We start from the raw sequence: 10,748 nt of genomic DNA, 5'->3' as shown, positions 1-10,748 counted from the left end.
TTATCATCCAGACCTCGTTAGACACATGAATGAAAAGCGACAAGCCTTTTTTCACACTTCACGATAACTACAACTGAATTTTGAAATACCAATTAATTCATTGCTTATATAGTTTTACAGATAACTACATTAAGTTTCTAAAATTGCATTGACACTACGAGTCAAAACATCGTACGTGTATCGATCGTAAATATTCATGTAATTTTGTAATGTTGAAAAATTAACAAATAATGAATACATCCACCAAAATATACAAGTTTAAGATACTTCAGACTAATAATTGCAAATATATAGACTAGATGTAAATATGACTGATGACCACCAGACCCACCAGAATTTCGTCTGTCCTTTAATGAACACGACTGGTAAATAATATATTTTTTTTAATTAGAGTTAAATGCTAGAAAGTTGTAATCACTTGTACTATAACGTGTATTTTCAGATGCTATAAGCTAATATTTGTTTATTTATAAGTATGTATGTGTTTGGAGGGGGGGGGGGGTCTTTTGTCACAGTAAACATATATTTCCGAGACATCCTAATTTTTGTTTTACACTATGTTTTATTGATAAATTGTTTTTATTCATCAATCATTTTTTCCAATTAGTTAATGCCATTAATTGATTTGTGTATTAAACTATTGATTCATGGGGGGGGGGGGTCAATTTATTTCGTGGTCCCTTCTCAAATTCGGTCGCGAAATGACCCCGAATATTAGCACATCGCGGAAGTCTTGCGCCACCGTTAAATCTGAAATGATGGAGAACCCTGACTCGAGCCTCAGTTTGCACGGAAACAGATTCTAAAATTTCTGCGGGCGGACTTTTTTTCCCAATTCATTCATAATATTCCGATTAATTTTCATCGAAGGAAACACAATTTTTTAACATCTGTCAAGCGTAAACTAAGTGTTTGAAAATATTGGGAAAAAAAACGGATGAAAGAGCGACTTTAATTCTCAAATGAAGATGCATGACAGGCTTATCTGATTACAAAAAAAACCCCAGAAAAATATTGACCTTTCCTTAAGATACCAACGGATTAAAGATGGACTCCTTCCTGTCATAAAAATAAATAGGTAGACATGGAAATCAAAACATAGTATAAGAACTTACAACAGTTAATTCACATCCGCTAATGAAGGATGCACCGTTTTGATGATACGGATGTTTGAATATTTGATGTTACTGTTCCTTTGAAGTTACTTAATAAAGCATTACGAAATCCAATATGTAAAACACAGAATACTGCCTGTAAAGTAAATTTTAAGTCACATCGGCTGTCAGTCATTAATCACAGACATCTCTTGGGGAAATAGAAATTCGTTTTCCTCTTCATTGATAATCTGCCTGCTCTTTAAGTGACATAAAAGCAACTGTTTACTGTCTGTATTGTGTTCTGTTTTAATAGAAGTACCTGTGAAATTTACGAATAATGATGCGGAAAGGTGATATGGTCACTAGACTCTTATTTATTAGTTCAATATTTAGATTATTCCTTGTCCATTTATGTGAAATGATATTGACGAGAAATTTCTTGTTTGACAATCTTTTACCATTACATACATTGTATTACGTTGATACTTTCGGAAACATTAGTCGCACGGAATGCGCTGTGCAGTGCAAGCTGCAAGGATCTCAGTGTAGGGCTTTTCTGTACAACGGGCACCTGCTGTCCTGCAAACTCTTGAAGTGTCATCTTATTGAACGAATTGTAGACAGGGATCGTATTGATGACGGATGGGAATACTGGTTTCAGAATGATGGTATGTTTTTGAAATGACTGTTATCTTTTTTGATGCGTAAGTTGATCAAATAAACTTTCTAGATTAAAAAAAAACACCTTTAATTAGCCTTGTAATAGAATGACGTGCTGTCATTGAATAACGAACGTCACGTGCCTGCCGTCTATATTTCTGTAGATGAGTAACAAAATTTAGACTGTTTACATGCTTGATGAATAGATTTAATAACTAAACATTTATAAAGCGTCTCACATAAATATTCATTACTCTGAGGCGCTGAACATTATTTGAGATACTGAAAAAGATTCTCTCATGTACAAAAATTGAAAAAAAAAATGTAAAATTCATACAAAAGTAAAGTTATCATTAACATAAGAGGAAGAGATATTATTAAAATACTAACATAATAATAATAATAAAATTATAATAATAATAATAATAATACGTTTTGTTAGTAAGTTCCTGAAGAAATATGTCTGGTTTATCAATCTCATAGACGGTTCCTCGACATTTCAAAAAGCACAAAGACCTATGAAGTTAAAAAATAATAGTTATAACTCCAATGAATTTGGATGCAATACTGATTCAGATCACATAGCGTCTCTTCGCGTAGTTGCTAGTGGGAGAAATGCTAAAAAAATGAAAATGACAGGAAAATGGGACTAAAGTTCACTTTCCTTTACACCAGAAATTTATAATACATTACTTTTTTTCAGTTTGCTCTGTTGGCTGGGTTCCTTTTGAAAACCACTGTTATTTCTTCAATGAGACCTTTCTTAATTGGAACGAAGCCAAGGTAAAATATTCAATTATTTTATTTCTATTCTGACAAGGGAGCTAAAAGTTATACTGCAGGCAAATTGTTCGAGTAATATTAATAAAATATATACACTGTACAACCATGGGACACTACCCATTATGTTTCATAATCTGCCTACGATTGTTTCATTTGATATTGTTTTATGTAATAAATTATTTGACACAGAAGAGAGAGAGAGAGAGTTAAATAATTGTCCAAATAATTTCTTGACTAGGGTCAGAATGACCTACATTACATGCTCCAACATAATCAATTGTAATTAACTTTTTACATGGTTTGCGTAGTACTTTTTCCTTCAACCTTACTATCATGTTTCTTTCTGTATTCTGTCTGTTCTCAATATTCAATTTTGAAAACTGCAGCTCACGATTTTAATGTATACTGGATTGTTATCTTAGTCTTCATCCACTTTCGTCTATCTCAAGAGGTTATCATCAGTTTCCAAAAAAAAAAAATATTGGAAGAAAACATATAACAAACCCATATCGAATAATGAGATTTTGTTTGCATGTAAGACCAATGCAGATGCAGTATCTTTCTCATTTCTTCTGTGCTCTGTGCGACTTGTAAGATCGTTCAATTTTATTACATAATTCTGTAACGTGGAAAGACTGATAGCTCTAGCTTTTATGTCATAATTCAAAATGTATTTTAATCTATATTCACATAAAAATAACAATATCTTTCAACTTCAATTTTCATTAACATATATATGAAAAGATGAAATGAATGTATTAAAGGTTCAATGTGAAAACCATGGAACTCATCTTATTGAGATAGATTCTCACGTGGAAAATACCTGGGCCATGGAAACCTTTCTACCGCCCTGGAATGCTGGTAAGATGACTTGATTGCTGGTAAATTAAATTCTGATGCATCATTTTAACGCTTACAGTAGTTGCCAATACATGTATTATATAATATTAAAAAAAACAATGGGGAAATAAATAATGGAGAAAGAAACAAATGATATAGAAATGTCATTGAATGTAGTGCTAATTCATTGCATCAAAATCTCATCTGACGTCACGCCTATTACATGTATATACTAAACTTGAATTTCTAATCAACTTGATATAATTTAAATACATTCGATTTTTTTTTGTCCAGGTAATTGGTGAATAAGTAACAATTGATTTTTGAGCTTTATTATTGTTTTAATTTTAGGTAATTGATATAAATGTAAATGTGTTTTAAGCTTTCTTAGCTTTTCAGATCAAAGGTTGTTCATTTTTTTTTAGTTGTCTGTTAATTTTACAAGCATTAGACTTCTTCTAAAGATCCACCGTAAAATGTCAATTGAACCTGCAACATTTCATTCTTAAACAAAGTTCGGTTTTTCATTTATTTGTTGAACCATGCTATTTTTGAAGAGTGGAAAATAAGAATGTCCGAATGATAGTAATTAAGAAATGAATGTAATTTTTTTTTTCTTTGACCGACGTATCAAAGAAAAAAATGGACGAAAAACGTCATCAGTGCGCGTAGCGCATTGATGAAAACGTTTTCTGGCCAATTTTTTTTCTTTGACACGTCTGTCAAAGAAAAAATATTACTTTCATTTCTTATCATTTAATCATGATTTTAGAATAATAAAATGAAACTTTCCTTCAGTTTACTATAAAATTTACGCATCAAAAACAGTGCGTAGGAATATATCACAACAATGTTGCTGAAATTCAAAATGGCTATAGGCCTAACGAAGAAACAACGTTCTCAAATATTGTCGTGTCACTACCAACCTTTTCTAACAATAATTAACAGTTCTTTAACACAAAAAACTTACCTGTTGTGTTATTAATTTTTTGCTATATCCCAATGGGTATATTTTCCCAGGTAAGCTATCTAGGTTCGTAAATTCAAAGGGATGCTTCTCAGACATCCTAACAACTCTTTCTATAGGTCACAGAAATTTTGGATTTCATTTGCGTATCTCTTCATCTGAATTTCAAACCGAACATATAAATATGTATCACAACCTGTCCATGCTGTAAAATCTGAAAGAATCTGTTGCCTACTGTTTAAGTTTGAAAGAATTCCGTCCTCATTCATGCAGTGTCGTTTTTCTCGATCATTCGATTCCTAAGAATTAACAGATTAACGGCATTTCCCCGCTTTGGTAGCATAAAAACATTTCTTCACAGTTCTATTGTTTGTACCAGTTATCTCAAAGTGAAACATTTAACATAGGTATCCTGATTTCTTTCTTTCCCATTACTGTAGTGTTGCCATGCAGACGATCTCATTTGTTTAGCAAAGGGGGATAATTAAAAAAGAATCGAAAGTAGAAAATAAGTCAGGAACGTAACGGACAAGTTTCGAAATTCAGGAAAATATCTATTAGAGAAAAAGTATTCAATTGTTCCTTCATGAACTTCTGGAAGCGGGAAATATATATGTAAAGACAGCCAAAGTAGTTCCGGCTGTCAAGTGCAAGTGAACTCCAAATTCTATTAACCCTTTCACGATAACTGCGGTACTAATCTTTTGCAGGGCAAAATAACAATATTTGGCGAAGTTTTTGATGACAGATAATTAAATGACGTATATTAAACAATTACTTTTACGTCATATTTCACCAAAATATACCATTTTGCCCCGCAAAAGAGCAGTGCCGCAGTTATCGTGAAACAGTCTATTGATGCAGTTATCAAAAGAATTTTTTATCCAATCAGAATGAATTATTTTATAGAAATTAAATGATATATGTATTACACATATACAATTCTAATTGATAATAACTCAGCTGAGAAGAAACAATGCTAATTAAGTAAAAAAAAAAACTCCTCCCCTCTCATGTTATATAATGACATATTTCCTTGAGTTATATCCTCTAGAGCTAAGCTAGGCACACACACACGCACAAAAAAACTGTGTACATAGGTAAACTTAGGGAAGTAATATAAACTATCGTAAAAGCAATATATGGCATGTCAAACATTGCAATATTCTATATTTTCCATTTGTATTATATAATTTTACATTAGCCTTTTTTCTATCTGGAAAGTAAACAACGAAAATGGAAAATTATACAATATAAATGGAAAAATACGCGATACAAATTAAAAATTGTACAATACAAATGGAAAGTTAAACAATACAAATAGAAATTTATAAAATACAAATATAATGTTATACAATACAAATAGAAAATTATACGATTCAAATGCAAATTTGTGTAATTCAAATGGAAAATTATATATTACAAATGGAAAGTAATAAGGCGCAAATGGAAAGATATATAATGCAAATGCAATGTTATACAATATAAATGGAAACTATGCAGTATAAATGGAAGTTATACACTGCAACTGGAAAATTATACAATACAAATAGAAATAATTATAATCAATAAGAATGAAAATTATAGATAACAAATGGAAAATTAGAGAATACAAATGGAAATTATACAAAGCAAATTGAAAGTTATATAATTCAAATGAAAAGTTAAAAAATATAAAAGGAAAATTATACATTACAAAAAGAAAATTATATAATGCTAAAAAAAACTTTAAAAATACGAATGGAGAGTTATACAACATAAATGGAAAAATTACACTATACAAATGGGAAATTTTACAATGCCAACAGAAAGCTATATAATACAAATGAAAAAGTATACAATACAAATGGAAAGCTATACACTATGAATGGAAAAATAAACAAAACAAAATGAAAATTATACAACTGCTATAGAATATTCTACAATCCGATTAAAATTATTTTTAAAAATGGTTAATTATAGAATACAAATGGAAATTATACAATGCATATGGAAAATTATACACTAAAAATTGAAAAAAAAATGAATATTGCAACCTCTGACATGTCATAGCAATAGGTTTTTATATACGACTACGAAATAATCCAGCAGTTTCATGACCTCTTAATTTAATTTTTCTAAAACCATTCTTCACTGGTTCTACATTGTACGCTCATGCCAAGGAAAAGTCTTTACAAAGCAAGCTCTCTCTCTCTCTCTCTCTACGATTGTCAATATGATACTCTTCCATCGATGTGTTATATCAATTAAAGTTACCAAAGTCAGAACAAGGGTTATTGGCGATAACAAATTGGCTCTGGTGAGAGGTGAGTGGCTCCTCTTTCGCAGGTCTGAGAGATCTGTTCTTCTTTATAGTTGACTGCTCCAAAAGGTCGGATTGCTGCAAATGTTGGATTGGCGCAACAGATATGGAGATAGAAGGGGTTTTCACTTGGAATCACCTCACCAATATCACGTATTCAAACTGGTATCCGGGCCAGCCTGATAATGTTAATATGGGACATTGTGTCCGTTTTTGTCGCAGTGGAAACTGGGAGGATGCACAGTGTGCAAAAAAGAACACCTTTATTTGTGAAGATCTTTGATATATGAATATTATTCTGTGTTTAAGATTTTTACAATGTACATGACATGATGTTGAATATTTCATTGTGTTATTAGAATGCTGAAATTTTACGAATTTATTTGAATAGTTTATCATTAATATGTTTTCTTGGGATTATATTAATTGACTGTTTTTATTTTCTTAAATACTCAATTAGTTTGTAATAAACCATTAGCATAACAATTCTTACCCAATATATACCGTGTTGAATATTTATTATACGACTCACCCTTATTAATATGTTTTAAGAAAACATTTCTCGAAAATATTTTAAGAAAATATGTACAATATATATGAGGGCTGTTCGGAAATGATTGAGACATTGTGTTTATTCTACATTCTAATGAACATCATTTGTTGAAAATTGGCATATAACTACATACATGTATACACTACCGATAAATAGAAGTAAGAAATATTTCAAAGAAATATTAATTTTTTTTTTTGTCCTTTTTATGGTATATCAATGAGTCGCCGGTAGGGATTCCCGGCGCTGTCGCGAAATCAGATAATGAAAATCAGTAATTACTACGTAAGTTCTAAGTTCAGGTGGACCCCCTCTAAGTGGGAAAAATATTTAAATTATATATGTAATTTTTCAATTTAATTTTGTGTTCAGTTGATAAAAATTTGATAGAACTTAGACCCGAAATATGGAGATCATTAATGATTTTCATAACATTGTAGAAATGTAATTACGATGACAAAATGGATTTTGAGTCAAGGCGGACAGCGAGCATACCTAGAAAAAATAACGTTGAACTGCAGTGCAAAATTCGGTTCTGCATGATTCTAATCATACTGTATCTATCACGTCATGTAATTTTACATTGAAGTTGTAACAACACACATTTTATTTTTACAAGAATTGTTTAAGAAAAGAGGGAGTTTGATTTAGAGATTGTTACTGTATATAAGTGATAACAGAAAAAGGCTTACCCTTCCCGATTGTTTCAAATGAGAGAAAAAAATTACGGCTGACGTGACGTTAAAATGACGTAGTTATGCTGCTCCAGATCAATGGACGTATGCAAGTTTAAAGTTTCACCGGGACTTATGTCATGATCCTATTAAATTGTGCACATACGTTTCATTTATTCTTAATAAAAGATTGGCGAATTTTCATACATTTATCTCTTTCCTTAATGGAGTAAAAGTAAATGTCACAATAATTTCCGGACAGTCTTCGTATATAATAATAATGATATTGCTTCAAAAAGTATGATGATGTATGAATGGGATTTCTGCTTTCAGCATCTATTATATCAGGTTTCAGAACAACGTCATTTGCGTCACCTGTTAGACATGTGACATGTTTACAGTTAGAAAATATTTATTTACAACTATGAAAACTGTACATTGTTACGCAATACAGTTGAAATTTCTGCGATTTTTTTTTTTTTTTTTTTTTTTTTTTTTTTTTTTTTTGAGATAAGAAATACATATTTCTTCAGGATGGGCGATTCTTCTTTTTTTTAATTACTAATATTGAACAAATAAAATATTGCTTCAAACTACATATTGAAGACCATTAGATTCTTTTTTTTTTTTTTTAATTTAGGCTTGTCACTTGATGTTGCGTCACGTGATTTTAGCAATTAAGGTTCATGTAAACTAAACAAAAAAAATCAATATTGCTAGGTAATAACCAAGTTAAAATTCTATTTTCAGTTTATAAATATTTTAACATAGTTGAAGTTTATGAAAAGTGCAGCGATGTTGTGTAGACTTTTCTATTAATTGTTTCTCCTTTTTAGTTGCTACTTGTCGCAGTAGCTTAGTAGTAGAGCACTCACTTCGTAATCGGGAGGTATCGGGTTCGATTCTCGTTCCCGGACCCGCTAAAATCTAAGACGTAAACATAGGTAGAGATTGTTCCTTCGCCAAGCGCCTGGCACTAGAAGTGAAAGTCACGGGTCTTTCGGATAAGCCCTTGAAATCGAAGTTCCATGTCACGATACTAGTAGGCTTTGGTATGATGAAGAACCCTCATTGCTCAATGGCTCTGAATTCCGAGAAAATATCTAAATTTGACGCTCTTTATCGGTATATGCGACGTGTCTATGAGTAAAAAATACTCACAAAAGACGAAAAACAATAATAAGTCAATGCATTTAGTTGTTAAAATTATAGTTGTAACACCTCGTACTGAATTTTTTGCTCATCAACTGCATTGGATACAGGAATAATTAAACCATTTGCAGAATTTCATCAGGATCGCAGCACGTTTTTAAATAGCTTACTACTTCTTGAGTTTATGTGTAAAACCTTATCCTGATCCATTGAGTCTATGCCCTTGCAATATGATGATTTATTAAAACCCCTCTACTACCTTTCAATCTCTCTGCAGACAAATAAGACACTTTATTAGGGATTGTACGGAAGATATATGAATAAAATCACAGAAAATACATTGCAATCAAATCAATAGCCCTTGGATATTTGCAAATTATGATTTATTCAATAATAAAATACATTTTCCAGTGTGAAAATATAACTTGATCCGCCTCTCACGGCATATAAGCTGCCTCAAATTTTACACTATGACGTCACATTGATAATTGCAATGCAATTAGTGACTTGCCCGCATGGCGTAGTGGTTAGAGCGTCTGCTCTAGAGTTGCAAAGCAAGGACTTGCTCCTTACGTCGCGGGTTTGAATCCAACTGTGGGACGTGGAGACCGGTCCTTCGGATGAGACCGTATAAATCGAGGTCCAGTGTCGCAGTAGGTGCTGGCACGATAAAGATCCCTCACTGCTCAATTGCCGTAAGTGCCGAGCATAGGACAAAATTTGCAGCTCTCCACCGGCAAGTGGTGGCGTCTCCATATGAGTGAAAAATTCTCGAGAGGGACATTAAACAACACACAAACAAACAAACAAAAGTAATTAGTGACTTTCTTTAACCTTGCTATATGGGATTCACAACCGACAAAAAGCATGTAATAGTAAGTTTTGATGTAGTTCAGTGTTCTCCTTCATTTGAAATTTTACTTTGTTCCTTCATGCGTAAAGTCCAGCGAGGGTCTATGATTTCATTGATTATGCAAGGTGAAGCAAGACAAAGTGCCCTAATTAAGAGATAATTAAGTGCTCTGCCTTAAAAATTGAAAGACGGTAGACTTGTTTAATTAAAGTTCCAGTTAGAAAGAATTTCTATTCTGATTTTCTGGTTATCAGAGATCTTACTGTGTCTCAATTTTTTTACTGTGTCTCAAGCATAAAATTTGAATCGTTACTGTGTCAGGCCGACACAGTAAATCAGCTCATGGAGAACCGTTGTAGTTTATTGTTCATGAACTAATTAAAATTACAAATAATAACATTTTGTGTATAGAAAAAAATATTTAATTTTTTTTTTTTTTTTTTTTTTTTTTTTTTTTTTTTTTTCAATATCAAAGCTCTTATGAAGACTAGAGGGAAGGTGAAAAATATTTTTAAAACCAAAAACTGGCATTTTCTGAAAATTTTATATTTCTTTTCTTGTTTTAGCCAGCAGAGAAAGCAATGTCTGTACGTTTTCCTCATCACGTGCTGGATCCTTTGAGGTAGAGAAAAAAAAAGGTATATGACTTGGTCACATTATTTTTTTTTATTCGATAAAATAAGAGTATTTATAATTTTTTAGGTGGAATTTTCATTTTACGTTCTCATCTCTTGGAGAATAATTGACCTAGCAGGATATCAATAATTTCCGATTGAAAGCTATTCTAGGCACTTACGATCTGCTATTAATTGACAAATATTCCTTAACCCTTTCTCTACCGGCACATTTTACGTGATTTTGGAGACCTTT

At 31.7% G+C, this 10,748-nt stretch overlaps 1 long non-coding RNA gene across 1 annotated transcript; it reads left to right on the top strand.

Annotated features, from left to right (window-relative positions):
• The first annotated feature begins 2,467 nt into the window (after nucleotides 1–2,467).
• On the top strand, nucleotides 2,468–6,879 carry LOC133189500 (uncharacterized). Its single transcript, XR_009721487.1, has 3 exons — nucleotides 2,468–2,540; nucleotides 3,305–3,401; nucleotides 6,703–6,879. It is a non-coding gene; the product is annotated as an uncharacterized LOC133189500 (long non-coding RNA).
• Nucleotides 6,880–10,748: the final 3,869 nt, after the last annotated feature.

The sequence above is a fragment of the Saccostrea echinata genome, unplaced genomic scaffold, assembly GCF_033153115.1.
Source record: "Saccostrea echinata isolate AGI-Se365-2 ecotype Australia unplaced genomic scaffold, CSIRO_AGI_Sech_v1 ptg000018l, whole genome shotgun sequence".
NCBI lineage: Eukaryota > Metazoa > Mollusca > Bivalvia > Ostreida > Ostreidae > Saccostrea > Saccostrea echinata.
This window is presented reverse-complemented; position numbering and strand designations above follow the sequence as displayed.